This window comes from Alexandromys fortis, unplaced genomic scaffold (genome assembly GCF_014885135.2).
Source record: "Alexandromys fortis isolate MF-2015 unplaced genomic scaffold, M_Fortis_MF-2015_v1.1 scaffold_5, whole genome shotgun sequence".
NCBI lineage: Eukaryota > Metazoa > Chordata > Mammalia > Rodentia > Cricetidae > Alexandromys > Alexandromys fortis.
The window spans coordinates 11,488,850-11,511,039 of record NW_026067924.1 but is presented as its reverse complement, the minus strand read 5'-3'; the positions used below and the strand labels follow the sequence as shown (position 1 = coordinate 11,511,039).

The following is a 22,190-nucleotide window of genomic DNA, read 5'->3' as shown; positions in this document are numbered from 1 at the left end:
AAATACTAAGAGATACAATGAACTATAGTGGTCCCTGGTCATCCTCAGAGGCATCCATTTTTAATGCTTTTAGACATGGTTTTGTTTTGTTTTCTCCTCTGTCTCTTAAGATAGATGCTTACTCTGCTGTTTCTGGATTTGTTGGTTTTTTAAAGGCAGTATTTAAGGGACTTTTACATTACGGTAAATGAACTAGCTGGAATTATACTCTAACCCTATGTTCTTAACACTGTATTCACGGCACTTCCATACAAACTGCAGAGACAACTGGCAGACCAGGTTGTTTCTCAACATTTAAGTTTTCCTAAGAGCAGTAACTGAGTCTTTGGAAAGTTTGCTTAACATTTTATTTCCCTAAACTGCTATCTTCTCAAGGCTTCATCAGACCTACCAAAACTCAACAGCAGGATGAACTGTTGCCCCATGGCACAGCTTGCTAGACAGGTACAGTGCCCTGGGTTCAATGCCTGACACAGGTGGCAGGGATGGAGTGGAGATGGCAAAAATCAAACCTACTTTCTAAACACTTGATGTATGAGGTCGCTCAGCATCCATGTCCCTAGTTCCTGGAAAGGCCACTGCTTTCTTCCAGTGTGCACTACTCTAGCAATGAGCTGGCTGTTACCCCTGACTCCTGCTCCTTGCTCTCTTTTCCTCAGTCTTGTTTTCCTAGGTCGTAGGTTTTGCTAATTCTCAATTACTTCCTTCACTCTGCTGGTGTGTTTCTCGGTATCAGGTGACAGTTATTAGGTCTCAGGGTGTCTGAGCACATGACTGATGGGCAGTACAGTTACCTAATATTTTAAATTCAAACGATTATCCACCAGAATTTTGCATTGTTCCTTCTGAAAACGGCTGATAGATGCTAAAGGCATGAAATTCACTCCTGTGCATACTCACACTTTCGCAGTGCTTGATATTAAACCTAGGACCTGTGTCAGCCAGGTCTATACTCTGTGACTGACACACACTCCAGCCACACATACTCCATTGCATGTGCTGTGTCAGGTTTTCTCAATCATTTTAAATTTCATGCTAATATGGTTTTTATTATATTTTTAAAATCATTGTACAAGGCACAATCTATAGACTTAAAGTCTTTCAGTCTAGGAATCTAAGTCTCTCATATTATTTCCTTAATGATTCTCTAGGAGATTGTCTTGTATTATTTCTTCAGTAATTTCTCTAGGAAATGTCTCCTACAACACTTCCTCTTAGGGACTCATTTATTTTGAATGTTCAAACCACCAGTTTGATATTTAGCTTTTTCTGTCTCGTTTTCCATATGTGTTATTTGTTCTATTTTACTTGAGTTTGTTTTCCAGTCTATAATTTAAGGTTAAAAAAAAAAAAGCAGTAATTCCGTACGGTTCAGTCTCTCCCAGCCCTTTCTCCATCTTCAGTTTTCCTTCACAGGACACCTTCTTACAGATGCAGCATCATTTCTTACTTGAAGACATGTCAAAGTCTGTCTCAATTTCTCTGCCCATAGCCTTCGTATTTATTTCCTTAAGGCTGAGAATTTACATCAACAAATAGTCATTTTCACTGTCCTTTTGGTATTAAAGAACAAAGCACTGCAAACGTTTTTTAAAAGATATTTTATTTGTTTTGTGTGTACGAGTGTTTTTCTCTTCGTGTATACCTGTACACCATTAAGCATGGTGTTCACAGAGGTCAGAACAGGCATCAGATCACCCCGAAACTGAAGTTACAGACATTCATGAGGTACCCTATGGGTTCTGAGAATTGAACCAACGTCCTCTGCAAGAGCACGTGGTCGCTCCTAACTGCTGAGCCATCTCTCCAGCCGCCAGAGACTAACTGAAGCGCGGAATACAGAGCAAATTAATGCTGGAGGTGGTGCCATTTTTCTCCACGGCCTTAGAGTTTCTATTCAGTTGGCTACAAATATCTGAAATTGTAACAGTGTAATGGTAACAGAATGATACAGTGGTTTCTAACAGTTCCACAGCATGGAAAATAGAAATGCAGATCAGAAATTGGGGTTCAACCTGAAGATCTGAAAAACATATAGCCAGCCATTGGCTCTTATCTCTACCTCAGTTCAAAATGGCTATCCTGCCTCCAGGAATCTCAGAATGAGACTGAAGGAGAGCTGTCTCCGGGGCTTATATTCCTCTCTAGGGCTGGGATTAAAGGCGTGCACCACTGGGATTAAGGGCATGCACCGCCCAGTTTCTATGGTAAACTAGTGTGGCTACTGGGATTAAAGGTGTGAATTACCTACCACTGCCTGGTCTGTAAGGCTGACCAGTGTGACTGTTTTACTCGCTGCTCTTCAGGCAAGCTTTATTTATTAAAATATAAATGAAATATCACTATAATACCCCCAAATTATGAATGAACCCATACACATTAGGGAACATATTCCATATCACCCTACATCTACGTTCCTGTCGTACATGGTTCTTCATAGATGAGCACAAGAATTTGGTAGCATAAGAGAGAAGAAGGCTCGGTCAAACTGCAGAGCTCCTAACAAATAAATTCATGGGAACAAAAGCTCCTGATCCCTTTGCATAGTACTTGGTGTTTATGTGAAGAAACACGGACCCATTCACTATAAAAAGTACCCTCTTCTCATTTCTACTTTGCTCATAGTCATTAATTTGCATGGATTATAACTTGTAAAGTAATTCAAGGATTTTTCCATGTGATGATAAATATGAGGGACAGTTTTTTACAGAAAAAAGAAATGATCTACTGTGACATAAACCTACTTCTTTCTTCTTTAAGGACAATCAAAATCACATTTTAAAAATCATAGAAGCATGTATTTCCTTAGTAAGACTCAGAAGAATAGAACAACTTGCTAGATTAAGTCTGTGAACAGAAAGAAGTGTGTAAATAAGTTTCAATTAGCTAGTTTTACACTTGTCTTCTAACTAGTCATGATATAAAGAAATCCACAGATAAAAATAGAGGCAAAAGATAACAGATGAGAGTCCATGTCCCCCTGGAAATTAAAAATATCTTAGAAACTGCCTGTGAAACATGGCAAGAAATGAAGACAATTGGTCATTGTCCTAATTTTTGAATCAGGATGAATCTGGCAATAGCTGTCGGGTATTCCCAAAGGAAAGTCCCTTTCTGAACCCTCCCCCATTCTTCTCTATCAGTGTGCTCAGCACTGGCCAACACCTGCTTACTCTGGCTTCCCTGGTGGTGGTGGAGGGTGGGTTGTGACCAACCTTTAAAGGAACCACAACAAACTGGGATGTTCAAATGTGAATGTTTTAACTCAACAATCAATTCAAAATCTGGTCTGGTAACACAGGAGACAGAGTACTACAAACTGATGAAATGCCAATATTTAGAAGTAGAAACTGTTTAATTGTTTAAAAGTATGTAAGAGTATAAGTTGATTATTTATATCATAAAAGTAAAGTCTGCACCTCAATATCAGATAAGGCTCATCTATACATTAATTTAAAATATGTAAATGTTGCCACTTATAGTCTTGAAAATAATTTGATTCCTTAGGTAAGCCAACTAAAATCTCATTTACATTGTTAATTTGCCTAGCAAATAATTCTCAGTATGTAAAAATCAAAGAAGTTTGAAGCAAAGCAAATTCTAATTTTGTATCTTGTGATTTAAGTAAGAGGAAATGATGAAGGTGTAAAACAGAATATTATTACAAATATTTAAATGGTAATTCTGGGGAAACACTGTCTTTTTGAATCACTGAATTTTCAAAATTCTATTTTTTAAAAAATTTCATTTTCACAAATTTATTGAAGTAGTGAGTAACATGTATGCAATCACTGACTAGTATTCGCTTGAGTTTCAAAACCTTGTAATATTTATACTTTCTTAGTAGTTTTAGAAAGTAATTCTGAAACGTTGAAATAAAGATATTCAATGAGCTGCAATAACAGAGAAAATTGGACTCACCATTTTTTTCAGTCTTGTGTTTACTGCCAAAGCAGGTTTGTGAAATAACTTGGGAACAGAATAAAAACCCTGATGTACATCTGACTCATCAGTTTGGTTACGGGACTCTATTAGAACCTGGAGTGACTACATAGCATCTGCTAGCACTGGGTTGGAGTTTATGGAGTTTGGGGATATAGCTCAGTTGGTAAAGTGTTTACCTAGTATATGCCCTGGGTTTGATCTCTAGCACACACAAACCAGTTTGGTGGCACAAAAGACAACACAGGACAAGACATTTCAAGAGTCATTTTGTCTTGAATGAAAACATACATATATGCACTCCAAAATTTGATTTCTCAGGAAGACTTTCATGTAACTTAGACTGGCCAAAAGAGATAGCCAATTAGCCAAGGCTGGTCTCCCATTCCTCTAATCCTCTTCCTCTTTCCAAGCACTGGGAAGAGGAAATAAAGACCTTAAAACAATAGAAATGAAAACATAGACTGTCTATATATATATACACGATTTACAGTGAGAGTAGTACTTGGGAATTTTAAGGTTTAATGACTGTGTTTGGAAGATATAAAATCAATATTCTTAGCTTTCATTTCACAAAACCAACCAAGAGGAAGAAATCAAACCCTAAGTAAAACAGAGAGGAAATAAAGTATGAGGAGGAAACAATAAGAAAAAAAATCAATAAAAGTAAAAGACACATCTCGGAGAAACTAAAATTACTTAGGTTCTAACTAATCTGAGAAGAAAATAAGGAGATAACGTGATCAACTTCTGGCATGAAGACAGGACACCGTGACAGAACCTACTACCAACACTAATGTCACCTTGAGAATAGAATATACACAGTTTTATGCCAGTATTTACAACTTAGATGAAAGTGGAGAGTTCTTTAAATGATAAAAATGGACCTAAGAAGAAACAGAAAATCCGAATGCACTTCTACTTATCACAAAATTAAACTCCTAGTTTATATCTTGACCTCAAGAGAAAACAGGACAAGACAACACAATCCAGGTTCAGATGGCTTCACGGCAGATCCTACTAAACACATTTAAAAATTAAGATTAATGTTACAGAAACTATTATACCAAAAAAAGTCAGAAGTTAGAGTCTAGCATATTCTAAAATCAAAGAAACTGATTACAAATGAACTCTATACTAATATCTCCCTTGAATACAAAGATGATGTTTTCTTAATAAAACATTACCAAACTGATCCAAAAATCTATTGGAAGGATTATTACTCCATGTTTTAATTCAAGAGTGATCTGGAATGCAAATATCAACACACTGAATCACACTAAAGGAATAAACGATAAAAAAAAAAACCCTCATGGTGGCCTTCGTAGATGCAGAAAACTAAGTAGACAAATCAAATACTCGCAAGAACTTACAGTTCATATATTTTCCAAAGAATGGATGTTTTCCCAAAAAAACTATAATATAAGTTACAGATTCCTGTTCCCACTTCCTCAACTCAATATACTATGGAAGCCTGGCCAGTAAAGAAGGACAAACAAGAGAAATTAAAGGCATGTTTGCTGTAAATGAGGAAGGAACCTAACTCTTCTGCAGATAAGACATTCCACAGAAAATACAAAGAAATCTAATTAGTCTATGAGGATTTGGAGGTCTAAGAAAACTTGCAAGCTCCAGCAGCAAACTGGGAACATCAGTTGTATTTTTATGTATTAATAATCAACAATCCAAAAGAGATACCAGAAAATCAAACACATATAAAGTAACTTCACTAAGAAAAGAGTTAAGTGACAAAAATAAGATAAATCAAGGAAGTGTTCATAAAATTTGCAAAGAGAAAGTAAACAGAAAGATTAAAATATCAGTGATTTCAAAACTATAAATGGAAATTTCATGCTAGCATATGAAGTCCTGGGTTTCAGCATGGCACCTGACCATGTATGTGCCATGACACTTTATTCCTGCGCACTCTCCACTATTCCTTCCCTAATGCTTCCTTTCTTCCCCAGCGAGCCCCCCTGTTTCCCTTTTACATGTAGTCCATCATTCTATCTCCTACTACCCTAAGATCCCTTCTCCCCTCAGGTGCCTTTCTAGTTTCATGTCCTATGGATACACATATAAATGCACACAAATAGAAGAAGATAAATCTTTCTAAACAAATAATTGAAGAGATAAGCCACAGATTAGGAGAGCATACTTCTGAACCATGTGTCTTGTCCCCCAAACCATTTCAAAATCTTCTGACTTACTAATAAAAAGACAAAACAACAGTCGAGACTTTAATCACCACTTCACTAGAGAATAAACTAGCTAGTACGTGTGGAACAATTGGGTCTAGGAAAAACAAATTAAAACTACAAAGCCAGTAGTGTGGCTGCAACTTAAAAAAGACAAGAGCAGATGTAGGTGCACAAGATGAAAACTGAGCCTGCATTCATAATAAGATGGTGTGTAACGTGGTGTAGCCATTTGGAAAACAGGTTGGCAAGTCCTTAAGTAGTTGAGCAGAACATGCAGGGTAACCCAGGAACCATATTATAAGGTATCTATCTAGGAGAAGTGGATATTGGAGAAGTAGATTTTCAGAGTGGATTTCCTATTATTCTTTATAATAGGCCAAAATTAGAAACAGTTAAAGTGCTTACTAGCTGTTGAAGGCATGAACAAAATATGGCACTTCCATATAGTAGAAAGAGAACTATCCACTATCACATGTACATAAGTAAACAATAAATAAATCCTTTTAAAAACCTTAAATCTCCTGGGCTTAAAAAAAAGTACCAAGAAGCCCAAAGTAGCTGGGACCGAACCCATTGCTTGGGCATCTACTCACAATCTTCTGACCTGTGCATCTGGAAGAAGTTTGTTTCTTCTTACAGCTGGATGTATTAGCACTACTGCTGCAGGCCCAGGGTGAGTGACTGAGTGAACTTAGCCTTTGGTGGTTGCGTTTGTTCCTATAAAAGCATTCAGTGGTAAGTTCACTCAAGTGGATGCAGTGCTCAGAAGGGCACCTGCTAAACAGGGCCTATATGTGTCTCCCACCCTCAGTGCAACCTTGTCAGAGAAATATAAACACCTAATGCCAGGCAATGCATGGACAATTTATATTTTGCTTGACACAACTTCTTGTAAGTCTCCAGGACAAATGGGGAACTATCATTAGTGGAATAAGATTCAGAGGTGAATTACAGACAGTTACACAATTAGGATATATTAAATGAGAGTCCTAGTCTGAAGTTTTTAATCACTCCCTAAGGCTGTCTTCTCTCTGACCTGTGTCCACATGTGTTCACTGCATGACTGTATTAGAAGTTTTAGTGGATCATAAGTTCACTGAGAACAAAACTTATTATTCATAATAGTTTTTCTCCAGTAATTTAATGCAATGTAAAAACCTGCTTGTATTTTTGCAGTAATATTTTAGAGCAGAGATATCTACGCTCTGTCTAGAGGTTAAGAGACTTGTCAAAGGCCACCAGGCCATTTATTGCTGGTGCAATAAGAATTTAGACCTGAATCTTCTAGCCCTCTCAGTGCCCTGTCCATTGCTCACAATGAACACAGAGGCAATTTAAAACTAAATGGCTCCAGGCTACATTTATTCTTTCTAAGACCTTATTGTTGCCTTTATTATTCTCATTATTCTTCCAGAAATGAATGTGATTATCCCTGTATTCAGATGGTTTGTAGAAAACCTAGCAACAGTCTCAGAGGAAGGAATTCATGTTAAACCCAGACAGATTTGGGTTCATTAACAGCCTTGCTACCAAAAGTTACTTCAAAGATCCCAAAGAACCCTTTAAATGATGCCTACTTTCTTCTACTCTTCATGAGACTTAGACAAGGACCACACTCACACCAACTCTCCATTCTAGCATTTCCACAGCCCGTTTCTGTTTATGGTTCTTCTCAGTGAGTGCCCTAGGTAAGTGCTAGGAAATTATAGAACAGATCAGAGTATAAACGCCACCAAAGGAGACTTGACACAGCACAAGTACTTTGTCACAAATTATATTAACTAAAACTGCGAAACATGGGAATTTGTGAGTGGTTTATGAGTAAAGTGTGAGAAAAATTTAAAAACTCTAGACTTGAAAAATATTCTGACAGTGACAAAAGTCTTAAAATGTGTAGTGAAGGGTTTCACCAGCATTTCAGTCTCTGAAGGTTTGAAATGTTTAAAGTGATTACACAAATAAAAACATACTATACTAGCTGAAAACTAAAAACAATCTTCACTAAGACAAACTATTATAAGTAACCAATTTAGGGGGATGGAGAGATGGCTCAGCACTTACGAGCGCTTGTTGTTCTTGCACAGGACCAGGGCTTGGTTCCCAGCACTCATCTGGTATTTTAAGCCATCAGTAACTGTAGTTCCTGGGGATCTAATGCCCTCTCTGTTGTCCTTGAGCACTAAGCACACACATGGTGCATATATATATGTATATGTATATATGTATATGTATATATATACACACACACATATATATGCAGGCACTAAGCACACACATGGTGCATATATATATATATATATATGCAGGCAAAAAATTTATGTATGTAAAATAAGATTTTTTAAAACAGTAAAAAAAGTCAAATAAATAGGCCTAACTAACACTGCTGCACAAAACTTTCATTTTTGGAAAATTTGTTCAAATGGATAAATAATTATCTTTCTGAGAGTCTGTCTATTCATCCAAACTACTCTCCAACTGCAGCACTCAGAGTCTAGAATACATGTATGCATGCGTCCATCTGTCTATCCATTGATCCAACTGGTTTCCGATATCAATCACCCTCGGTTCAAAATAGGAACATATACTCCTTTCTTAGCACAATCCTGATCAGACCACTGACTGTACAAGGACCATATGCTGTGACTTTAATGATACTTTAATATGTGTAGTCTATTGTTTAAGGATCAAATAATGATTAACAACAAAAAGAAACACATTGAAACCCTCCTGCCTGAAAAGTTCATACAAAAAGCAAGAGCATAAATATATTCCTAGAGGTTATGTGTGGTACAGTCCTAAGACTGCTGAGGCAGGAGGACTACCAGGAGTTCCAGGATGGCCTGGACGGAGTGAGAACCTGTATCAAAAGCAAGCGCACATTTCTATAAATCAACAATTGTGAACTTTTCCACATAAAAATACCTATAACATGCACGACACTTAAAGAGAAGTTTAAGCCTTCTTGTGTGAAGATGTTTTCAGCATCTCAACACCAAGTCATTTCAAGCATTAGGCAAAGTTTGACATCGACACAATGACTGTTTAGCCTCTCTTTGGGGTAAGTTTTTACTAATTAGCTCTTGTTTGTTGGTTTTGCAAAAATAATTTATACTCTCAAGGTTGCCACCTGACCACAGGAGTGAGTGCAAGTAAGCAAGGACCATAAGAAAGTTTTTTTAAAGTCTTAGTTTTAGTATGGAGAAGATAAACTTGATGCAAAATATAAATGTATGAAAATATCCTTCTAGTGCTGCATGTAATATATATATAAATGAAAACTTAAAAAACTTATTTTGAAATAATTTTTGAGATATATCTCATTTGATTATTTATTAAAAATATACAAAATTTCATCTGGCTTTTAATCTTTACTGAAAGTAGTAAAACTTTCAATAAACTAGAAAAACTTAAATTAATCATTTGTTTAATTGGATATAATTTTATTGTTAAGTAAAAAAGCAATCCATATGACACAAGGCAGGAATGAGATAAAGCCATGTGGGGAGATCAGAATTTACAACCACAAAACAAATGACCGTAAGATCACTCGTGAAAATGGTGAGTATACACAGACACCGTTGCTGAAACTCAAAGAAGAATGGCTGTGAAACAGACAAGGGGAGGGAAGAGCCTGGGGACAGCTCAAGCTGATGAAACTGAAGAATTAAGTAGCATTTATTATAGTTGCAAACCTGGTATGAACCCAAAAGACACAGTTTTGCTTCAAGAAAAACAGTGTTATGAATCATCACTGTTAACTAAAAATTAAATAAACACCATGCTAAGTAAGATTTTATCCCGCGATGCTGCGCTTGCACTGCACAGCAAGTAATTTGGAATAAGCACAAAACCTTACATAAGACCAAAGATATTGCTTTAAAAATTAAAAGTAAGCATACTGATTATACTGTTATAATATTTAAAAGGAGCCATATTAAATTTCACAGGATTCTCACATCTGTTATTAAAATCATTTTATGACACTGTGGGTTAGAGTGAAGGTATTTACTATCTATGGTACTGTTAACATGATTCTTATATGAGTTTCCCTGTTTCTATGGCAACGTGAATTATAAGGTTCAATGAAGCCGGATTTGGTGATGTGTATTTTTCTGGTATTCAAGGTGAAAAGGAAATGAAACAGTCCTAACATTCATAAACTGCAGCGAATGTCTGAATTCTATTTAGAGATAAGACGATAATTACTAAAGTAATTAGAATTCTTCCCGGATGGAATTATTTTGCACACAGTAGAAATTGAGATTTGGAAGGAAAGCATGGGCAAGTACGTTCAGCATCACTAATTAATTACAACCGAAGCACTCTGCCACTCCAACACCTCGGAAGTCACTATACCGTCTTCTGCTGGCTGCTGACTACAATGGCAAAGAAAACTAGCCCCCATCCCATCCCTTAAGTCAGAAAGATAAAGTAGGTGAAATCATTTTATTCAAGAGAAAATCCAATTATAGAAATAATCAACTTTTCCCTCTTGCTTTATTTTTTCATATTTGAAAGGGCATTCACATTAGCAGAACCAATTAAATGAATATCAAGACAAGGTACAAACTACAAAGTTGGGCAAGTTTCTTAAATCTTTTAAAATTAGACGATGAGAAAGAAAACCGCTTACTGAAATTTTAGAAATTCAACCCTGGATCACAGGATTCTCTCATGGGAAGCATTATCAGAGGGTGGTAAACAGTCTTGAGAAGAATAATTTATAAGGTCATAATATAGTGCTCTAATATATAGTCCAGTATCAACAACAAGTCAGACTAGTTAATATTCTCTATGGATGTGTTGCTTTCCAGAGGGCTGGGGTTGTAGATTCAGTAAGTAGATTACTTGCTTGGCATGCATGAAGCACTGGAATCATGCCACCTAAACTGGGCATGACGGTACACAGCTGCTGTCCCAACACTAAGAAGGCAAAGGTGGGAGTTTCAAGGTCATCCTTGGCTACAGAGGAAGTTCAAGGCTATCCTGGACTATGTGAGAGTTGAAAGGAAGGAAGGAAGGAAGGAAGGAAGGGAGGGAGGGAGGGAGGGAGGGAGGGAGGGAGGGAGGGAGGGAGGGAGGAAGGAAGGAAAAGAGAGAAGAGAGAGAAGGGGAAAGAAAGGAAGAAAGAACAAAAGAGGGAGGGACGGAGGTGGGGAGAGAAAGAAGCAGTGAAGCAGGCAGGCGGACAAGAAGAGATGCCTGTATAATAGAACTCAGTCCACTAAATCAAAGCAGACTTGCAATTATTTCATTCGTAATCAGTTGACCGTCTATTGCTCTTGCCATCATTGACTTCATCCTGATAGCTCAGAGTTGGCAGACTAGGACTAGTGACAAATCTTCCTGTTGACTGCTTTATAAATGAGCCCCAGACTACCCATTCATTTACATGTTTATAGCAGCTGAGGCACCATGACAGCTCCAAGAGAAACCACAGGGTCTACAGAACCACCAGCAGTTACCATCTGATGGAACTGTACCCTGTCAGGCCAGGAGTTTCCTGGATTTTGCTAAGTGCTTTGAGGGACACTACTGGGGAGGCAAATGTAGTGCTCTCTGAAACTTCATGTGTTTCATGTATTCACAGTTCAGTCCTGGTCTTGATCCAGAATCTTCCTTGGTACCACCTCTGGTAGGTACCATTTTCCTAATTTCTCATCCCACCTATGGGATCTCACATGCTTTTGTCTCCTAATGGGCCATGAACTGCAGGTAGTCTTAGACTAGGCAGCAGCCTCACAGGTTGGAGGGTGGTGCTCTTTAGTGCCACAGACCCTATGTGAAGAGCTCAGGAGGATTGGGGAACAGACAGGGAGCTGAATTAGGGAAATCAATACAGTGACAGGCTTGACTTGTCCTATCAATGGCTAAGCCCTGGGTTGACTCATACCAGTTTCAGTACTTTAAAGCCCGAGAAGGTAACTCTGGCAGGGGAGAGGAGAGTGGAGATTCACGGGGCTTTGTAAATGACAGGCTTCTTTTGGGGCAAAACTTATACTTTACTGCATTGTGGATGATGATGGCATCCTGTCTCAAGTGAGCACTTTGTTTAAAAGTGTACGGTTAACTAAGAGCCCTTTCACCTTCAATTGCTGCCTCTAGAAATGAACAGAAGGGCAAGGCTGTGTCAATGTTCATGGTACATAGCTGGAGATTATGTACAAATTTCAGTTAAAATTTTGGGGGGAGAGGGTGTAATACAGAGTCTTGGAAATAAAGGCAAAAATTGGGGGGTATATAGAGGACTCTGGATACTGACTCAGGTCACAGTAGCCCTTTTTTGTGACCTGAAAGGGATAAGTCTCAGCATTACAATATTATATTTTCACTGAACAGTGCCTCTCCATAGGCTTATTCTGAACACCTGAGAGGACCCCAGAGGCAGCAGGTGACCTCCAGCATCTCCCATATGACACTCACATGGAAGTGATGGTTTACGTGCCGAGCCCATCATTTGTGACACTATGTCATGGATACTCACTTGGCCTGAATCTCTAACTTGGAAGCTCTAGTCTGTTCTATTCCAGGCCATGCGGGCTGGCCTTTCACTGTGATGAGTGTTCAGCTTCCATAGCCATATGGCTCTGCTGTGGCCAGGCTTCATAGCCCCACAGAACCCCCATAAGGTCCAGCCACTGTAGCTACTAGAGCGGCAATCTTACACCTGACATCATGTGCAAAATCATTCAGGGTTTAGACAACAGTCCCAGTGACATCACTGCTAGCAAAAGAACTGAGGAAACTCGTAACTACTGTAGATCAGGATACCCTGTCTTGTAATATGTAGCCTGGCACACAAACCAAGATACCTGTGCCCTTCACACAATTCACATCTAAATAATGGCTCCGAAGACTCTCAGCAGGCCACATGCCCAGGATCCTCCTTTGCTATTTACTGTGCTAGGGTTTGACTTAGCCCCTTCTCCAAAGCCTACCATGAAACGTATCTGTCAATGCTGTAATGTCAACATGGCTTCCCGTGGTGACAAGGTAGGGATTCATGTTCTTTTTATAGGGTTGGCTGCGAAAGAGAGCATTCCGCTTAGTTTCTGTCTTTGGGGTAGGAATTCTAAGGTGCCCACCTATGACGAATGAGACCTCACTAGACACTGAACATGTAACTACCTGAATTGTGGGCTTTCAGCTGCTAGAACTGCATAAACTGCCTAGCTAAGTTACTGCACCAAAGCAGGGGAGACTAAGAGACTAAGACATCAAAACAACAATCTGAGATTCAGAGAGGTGAAAGGGGGCAGGAAGATGGCTCAGTCAGGAAAGTGTTCCTAAGTAAACACCAGCATCGGAGTTTGAATTCCTAGCACCCACATATATAGCGGGTTGTGGTGATGGATTATGAATCCCAGTGCCAGTGAGGCAGAGATAAACATTTCCCTTGTGTCTGCTGGACACACAGTCCACCCAATTGGTATCTCCAGATTCAGAGAGAAGCCCTGTCTCAAAAATGTAAGGTGGAGAGCAAAAGAGAAAGCCACCTAATGGTGACCTCTGGCCTCCACATGTGCATATACAAAATGAACACAAGCATATAACACAAACACACACACACACACAGTGACTGATGTGCACAAAGGAATGAGATGTTGATAGGAATTGTTTGTCAAACCACTTTACTGAATCCTTGGGAATCATGTAGAATAATAGCTAATAATAAAAATTAATACTTTTATTAATAAAGGTTAATGACCAATTTCAATATAACAATTTTGTACAAATAAATTTATATGTGCAAAGTACCTATGAGTAACAACGTACCCAGCAAATGTGCAAAGGAGTCAGACTTTCAGAATGGAGGAAGCTCTAATTTAAACAAGACTGGATCCAGGCTAACCAGGACAGTGGAAGTCCTACAGGGAACATGGAAACAGCTGAGCACAAGAGAGCTGAGTAGTGTTTTCCACCAGCAGTGAAGGCAGCAGCCAAATGACAAGCAGTGCCAGGTACAATCCAAGGCGAAGGAGAAGATGGAACACAGAGGCACAGAAAAACACACACAATTCTGAGTCTTAGAAAGTGACACCAGAAGAAAGCAAAGACACAGGGAAGTGACAGGGATCAGTAGTCAGTGGTCTGCCACCTCCCAGTGTAGTTGCGCTCCAGCTAACAGGACATTACTGCAAAGATGGTCATTGTGCCTCCATCTGTGATGCTCTGTAGAAAAGCACCAAAGATTTCTGATCAAAAGACTTCACAAAAGAAACCTTAGGTAGAAAAATACAACTGCTTTGCTTCATGGGTTATACCATCTGATCCCAAAGACAAGGCCACACGTTCCATTTAGATTTCTAGAAAAGAAGTTCTTAACGCCTGATGATACTTTTATAAGGTGGTCATATAAATGCTGAATACAACAGAAAACCACAAATCAATGACTGAGCAAAATGCAGAGGCATGTACTGTCACTAAAATAGAGAAGGGGAACAAAATAATCTTCGAAGGCACAGCAGTGAAGACACAACATCTTCCTTAGTGACTAGAATGCTTCATGTAGTAGGAAGAAAATCATGGCACGAAGTACCAAAATTACAAATTTGGGGTCAGGAGGGACACGGACATCATATAGGTCCTCTACACCAGAGTCACTTTCTCAAAATGTGGTCAGAGAAGCTAATCAGGGCTCCAATAACTTCCCGAGGAAAATCCACCTTAGTCAATACTGGCAATTGAGCTGATAATTGATTTAATCAGTGTCAAAGGAGGAGGATGCTTATGCCCTAACACTGAGCCATGTGTTGAGCCAGATGCCACAGCTTCCGGAAAAACCTCACTCCCAGACGCCAGGTGCTCACCAGCAGCAGTTGAAACAGCTCATGTTTTAGCAATGACAGTGTGCAAGGTAAGCGAAGATGGCAAGCACTGAGACTAGTACACATACATCTCTTCATGTGATACTCCCGATATTCATACGGATTATAACTTCATGATATTTTAAACTTTAAAAAACTTTTTGGATACTCAGAGAGGCTACATGGCTTCTCCTAGGTCATACATTATATGGAGGTGAGAGCTATGATCTTGATCCTTGTGGTTTTAGTTTCAAAGTCTAAGCTCTTCACGCAATACTTCAGTAACTCCTGGTCAAGCAACAGAACTCGAGTAATAAATACATTTGTATGGTGAGCACTATAAAACAAATCCTAGAATACAAAATATGGATATGAGAAGGATGCAGGAAGCTTCTGTGGAAGCAATGTGTTAGCACAGGCTTAACCAGGAGATAGACAGAATAGAGGCAGGAGGGACATCTAGACACTACATAACGTGAAGGCACCTGATCTTAAGCAACAATAAGACAAACAAAAACACAGGTGTGTGTGTGTGTGTGTGTTTGTGTGTAAAATTGATTAATTGGTGACTTTTAACCAAGCTGAGATTGTCATTTCGACTTGCTGTCAGTATAAAATCTCACGAAATATACCACATTCACTTTTTTAGTACCAAGCAATGAATTCTAACACGTGCTTCCTGTTTATAGAACAGTTCAATTTGCAACATTCCCTGCATTCAAAAGACACAGGTGACCTGGCACCTATTAGCACAGGTAAGGAGGCCAGTAGAACACACACTGAAGCGATGGAATACTGAGAACATGAAGGAACACACACACATGTTCAAAGCAGCAAACACTGGGATGTGGGGCAGAGCAATGGGAGTGCTGGAGGGTCAGTTACAGGAGTCAGGACCAGTGTGAAGGGGGCTGAAGGAAGCATCAAGCCAAGGCTTTGTGGGGAGTGGCACCTTCAGGGTGGATGGTGCTGGTGGTGCTTTCTGTATGGGATGGATGAAAGTGATGACGAAACACAGACAGTTATAGTCCAGATAGTTAAGGCCCCAGCTACAACAATGGCCGGGGAAACCAGCCAGACGAGAGGATCTTCACACCTACCAAAATCACTAGAGAAGTGCCAATCATATAAGAGACGCGATGGAGTACACTGAAGTCAGGCTTGCCTTCCTGGCCTACGACGCACTGTAAATGGCTAAAGGATGTGTTGGGGAAAGAGGGCAGACAAGGAAATGAAGCTGAAAGGCAAGTTAGATGACAGATAAATGGAATCAATTCATTGAACGTATTAGAGAAGATGGGAAAGGAGCCACAGCTGACGTGGAGTAGACTAAGATTGAGTACTCTGATACCAACTTCCTCTCTTTATAATAAAGAGAAGATGAAAATACCATGAAGAAACAAAAGAAAGGACTTCATCAGAAAAGTTTGTGACATTCCAGTCTGTTTCACCAGATTCAGAACACATGTCAAATTCTACTATGGCCAGAAAGAGAGCCTACCAGGGCAAGGTGTTTACCACCAAACCTGCTGATGGAGTTCAATCCCCAGGACCCTCATTGTGGAAGGGAAGAACTGATCTACAGAAGATGTCCTATGACCTCCACACACATGCCATTAGATGCACATGCATACGTGTGCACACAGCACACACACAATAAAAAATAAATATAATTTTAAAAATCCCCTAATTTGAGCATGTCCTTAAAAAATAAAGTCCCGTGGGCTGAGGATGTAGCTTGGTAGTAGAGAGCTTACTTAATATGCAAAAATCCCTGGATTTGATCTCTAGCACTTTAAAAGATTTGGAAAAAAAAAAAAGCAGCTAAAGCTACATGCTGCCACGCAATCATCAAAACCAACTTCAAAGGCGGAAACATTTGTGTGCACTGACTACAATAATGCAGTTTGATCAACTACAAACCCCTATTCATACACTGTAGCATAAGGATAAACTAAACATTAAGTCCATCTTCATTAAAACATAAAACCTTTACCAAAAATCAGTGTTGAATTATCTAATATCAAATGTGATGGCCAAGCATTGTATGTTGTATAGCTTAAGAAAGATGTGAAGATATGTTTTTCACAGTAACAATTGACAGCAATCTAAGCTACGAAAAAAATTTGATATTAAAACTATACGTTATTCAATTGGAAATTCAGTTTAAAATAGTTATATGATTTTAAACCTGAAACTTTTTAAATGCAAATCTTCTGTTTTCATTACATTTTTCACAAATTTAAGCATGTCGATGGTGTGCATATTTCCAATAAATACAACAGCATGAGACTCCACACCGGCAGGACACCCACGAACATCTTTATTCACGGACGTGCTCCCGGTGCAAAGCAATGATATTACTTCAAATATTGTAAAATGTTTTCTGTGACTACCTAACCTAACCACAGGTTACTTCACAAATCACTGCTTTCCCTGTGCACTGTCTAAATCTACAAGGGGAAGATGTATTTGTGGTGCTGTGTACACAACTGAGTAACAGCTCGGAGGTGCTCTCGGTCTGGTACAGTCAGTCGTTCCTGACTCCAGATGGGAGAACACAGCTCTGGAAGAAATGCAAGAGACAGGGATGCTGTGTAGATTCTGCTTCCAATCCTGGATCCAGCCCCTTGGCACTGGATAAATCAACTGTCACAAATTCTGGAGAGGAAAAAAAAAAACAATGCTAAAACCTGGGTACTGCAACTCTGTGCATGCTGCCACCTTCCCTGGGCTCTCGGCAAAATGTCCCATGATCTGCGGTCTTGTTAGTTAGTGTCCCGTGCTCACATATCAGCATAGGGGTGCAAAGAGCACGCTGTGCTTGAGACTGAGTCAATACAGGAGCCAGGGAGGTGGGATAAACATTTATGTCATTTTTCATTACTTATTGACATGACAACTATGTACATTCGGTTTTTATTGAAGCTGGTGAGTCTGACAGGCAATGAATTTCTGTGTGTTAATTCCAGATCCACATATGATACATAGCACATCATATTTCTAGAGGTGGTAAGAGGTAGCTTTGAAGATAAATATATTTATTTTAGATGCTGAAATAATAATCTTGAGATACAATATTCTTATAAATTTGAAGCTATTCATTGACATTTGCCAAGTGAATGATGATTTAGTAAAGTTATTCAATTTATTTAAATCCATAAATTACTTGAGATGAAGTATTAGTTGTAGCCAGTGACTATTATTAGGCTATTACTTATTCTAGCTCTTTGTCATCTAGCTTTTCTCAGTAACACTGACTATCCCCCCCCCCTCAAAAAAAAACCCCATACATTTAATCTCAGCTTGGCTGACATTCAACTCAGATTGAATGTCTCATACAAGGCTTCATCACAGGGACAAGGACTTCAGACCGTTATTGTTTTATGACTAAAAAATGAGTGACTTAAGACAAAAAGCTCAACATCCTTAAACTTCATTTCTATTCATTCTCTAATAAATACCATCTGGTGTGTACTTTAGGGATATAATACCCGTCAAAAACTCCATCATATTATGAGAAGCGGCACCGAGTTGATCTGAAATGCATATTTGAACAGATGTGTTTAAATTACATCTCCGTCTATCCACATACATTAATTCAGAGCAAGTGTGTGTTGATTTAAAATGCATAAAAAGGGGGATTTGGAGACGCATCAAAAGTGAACAGCATCTCCGAGGATCAAGGCTTGAATTATGAAAGGTCATTACTAAAAATAAAGTTTGTGTTTCTTACAGGTTGGACTCGGGGGCTGTTCATGGGAATGGACTTCATGTTTGCTGCACCAAATCATGAACTAAAGCTATACTGCTCTTTTTTCAAAAAATAGTTTTTCCATGTAAAACATCCAAACTGTCATGTGTGGGAAGAAAAAAATGGGACATTCGACATCGCAATACAGAAAATTACAGAACATGTCTGCTGACTGACAATACCAGCTCATGTGGTTCACTCCTCCATTTTCAACCATATTTAGTGGCTCTCTAAAAATTTTTCCTAAGAGTTCTCCAGACATTGGGAAGTCATGATTTCATAGTCTGTAGATAAACTAAAAGTTTAAGAAAAAAAAAAATCAAAAGAGAAAGCAACTACGAAGCTCATCAGTATTCAGCAAGGAATCCAACCCGCAGGAATGGGGCAATAAATCAGCTAATGTGTGCCCACGCTCTGTCACCATCAATAACACTGAACTGGTGAGAGTCCTGGTGACCTGAGCATTCTCCACCAGGTTAAGAGGAAAAACAAGAAATCACTCAGTAGATCTCCTATTATGAACATCATTTGCTAAGATAATTCCACTTCATCTATAGGTATACAGTTTTTGACTCAGCTCATCTGAGAATATATATGAATACACACACACACACACACACACACACACACACACACACACACACACGTTACTGGTTCTGGAATGTTTATTCCCAGATAATGCTATTACCTAAACCCTCGCTAGATCTACCAGATATTTTTTTAATCACAAATTAAAACAAACAATTAAAAAAAAAGGCTGAAGAAAAGTTTTCTACAGCGCTCATCTACCAAATTAACCTTCTTTGCCTTGTTGGAAGAGTTTAAGGAAATGGAGATGACCATGTCAGAGGAATTTCAGGTTGATTCACAGAGGACTCAGAAAGGCAGCAGGAACCCCATCTTTTCTGGAGCACATAGTCTCTATAATGTCAACTGACGCTGCATTTTACTAGGGAAAACTCTCTCAAGCTTGAATTACTTAACCAAGGAATAGTAATGAATGCTCAGTAATAAGATTGTTAAAACTTTACATATTTAGATATTTTTAAGTATTGTGCTAATTATTTTGTCCACAACCCAGTCACTCCCCACTGTTCTGCCTTGCTGTGTGCACAGGAGGCTGACCCTCCACACACAGCTCCTTCTTTCTCACTTTACAGTCCAGCCCAACGAGACCCCATCCCTTTGAAGACCCTTTGAAGACGGCACCCTCTTCAGAGAGCTTCACGTGTACCTGGCTATGCTCATTCCTCCTCTAACCCAGTGGAGCTAAGCTCCTCCCCCGACACTGCTCAGTGTTATTCTAGGAAATTTTCCTTGAACTGAGATCACCTGTCAGCGCCTCTTCACGTTGCTGAGCCACGGTCTTTCCGGGCATTCTCCTATAATCATTACTAGTTCTTGGTTTTCCCACTCAGATGACTAAGTTCCTTAAGGAGAGTGTGTCCATGCTGCTTTTCAAGGTACAACTTTCCCAGGGTCCAGAGCTCAGTGCCTAGCATAAAAGGGGTGCTGACTACATGATAATGAATCTGTTAAAGACTGACCAGTCTCCCCTTTGAAGGAAGAAAAATCAGATCTCACTAGCAGCATTCATCTACACTTGATTCTTAACTTTAGGTAAAATTAAATATTAATACAATACATTTAAGAAAATCTCTGAAGTAAAACTACATTGAATAGTATTCATTTGAAGCAAGAGACAGAGTCAGGCAGAATGGCCGAACAACAAACTAGTCAGAGTGAGAATGGAGCGAGAGATGAGCTGTCCAACTCAGCGGGAGCTAGCTATTTATGACCACTTAAACTAAGACAAACCAAAAGCAAAGAGCACTGAAGACTCGGGTTCCAGCTGTACTGGCTGCCTTTCAAGTGTTCAACCGCCAAGCGCGGTCAGTTTCTGCCACGCCTGACAGCACAGGCTCAGAAAATGTATACCCCAAAACAAGTTCTGATGGAGGCCACTATGCTTTGTTGGTATTAGGGACTTACATGCTAGGCCAGCACTCTACCACTGAGCGATATCCTTAGGCCATTTTCTATTTTCTTGCTTTAAGTTTTTGAACAGGATCTCACTAACTTGCTCAGGCTGGCCGTGAATTCATTCTGTAGCCCGGGAAAACACTGACCTTGTGACCCTCCTGGCACGTGCTCTCAAACAGCAGGAGTTAAAGGCCTGTACCACCACCTGCCTTAGACTCTACAGTTCGAAAGAGAAAATCCTGGGACAGGACTTGAAAATAAAAACCCATCACTAGATCTGAGCTATCGTTTCCTCATTTTGCAAAGGGCCAAGAGGACCCATGGATTATGGTATCATGAAGAGTGACTGAGGGAAAGTGAAATCAGTTCTCTTTCCCTTCCTCCTGGAGCTCAAAGGGAGCTTGTTCAATGTGCATCCGTTGGACGTTCTCCTCCTTACACAAATGCTCTCTTTTATTCACTGCTAATAACAATGCTGTTGTTATTTTTCAGATTGATCTGTGGGGAAGAAAAAGAGCTTTAGTGACAGTTCAAGACCTTGGGGTTCCAGACTACTTATATTGTATCAACTGAAACAGTTTCAGATTTAACTATTACATACTGGGACTACCCATTAAATTTTGTTTGCCCCCATTAAAAAAATGATAACTGAGGGCAAGTACACAAAAATCAAAAACAAAAGCATTCAAGAAAACACTGAGGCCTTGTGAGTGGCCTTCATGAAGCCCATCGTAGTTGAGAACACTGTCTGTTCCACACATGCAGCAGTGATACTGGACCCAACATTGGCAGTAGACTTGAAAACAAAACAAGTATTTCTCTATTTTCTTTTTTAATTTCAGGAAGTAGTCTTATTGTTGAACGAGAGCTTATGAGAAAGGATGTGGACAGCGCTCCTGTATTAGAGGATTCCAAGAAAGGATTGCTGCTGAGGGGCCCACTGGGTTGAGGAACAGAGGATGAGCTGACCCATTGTCTAGCTGTCCTACCCACAAGATTTTTATGTACTTCCCCACCCTGGTGTTGGACTGCAGCATCAGACACATCTTTAGAGATGTAGCTTCCAGGCCACTGTGCTCCTTTAAGTTGTTATGTAAAAGAAAGCAGAAGGCAGAAAACCAGTACAGGGGCCAACAGGCCTGACATTTTTACTACCTGGCGTTTCAGGCCAGAATAGGACGCTGGTAGAACCTGGATGAGTGCAGCTTCTGGTCAAGACAGACTGGTTGCCAAGTTCAAAAAGCAGACCTGATCTTCCAAAGTCTCCATCCTAAACTTGCCTGACCATTTTTCTTCTCCTGTTCTCATAATTTAAGCATGGGACCCATCTCTTATTATGCTGTGCTGATATTCCTAAAACCCCAAACCCCTGAAATCTAAAACAATTCTGGTCCCAAGGATTTTGGATAAAGGGTATTTACCCTCTATCATTCCTCTGTTCCTCATTTTCAGGTACTTCTTAATAGTCTTCTTAGTTTTAATGAATTGACAGTTGTCCATTAC

General features: G+C 39.4%; 1 protein-coding gene across 1 annotated transcript in view; it reads right to left on the bottom strand.

Moving 5' to 3' along the window:
- Cdkal1 (CDK5 regulatory subunit associated protein 1 like 1) overlaps positions 1 to 22,190 on the bottom strand; it is a 627,408-nt gene that overhangs the window by 256,776 nt on the left and 348,442 nt on the right. The gene's annotated exons all lie outside the window — the stretch shown is intronic.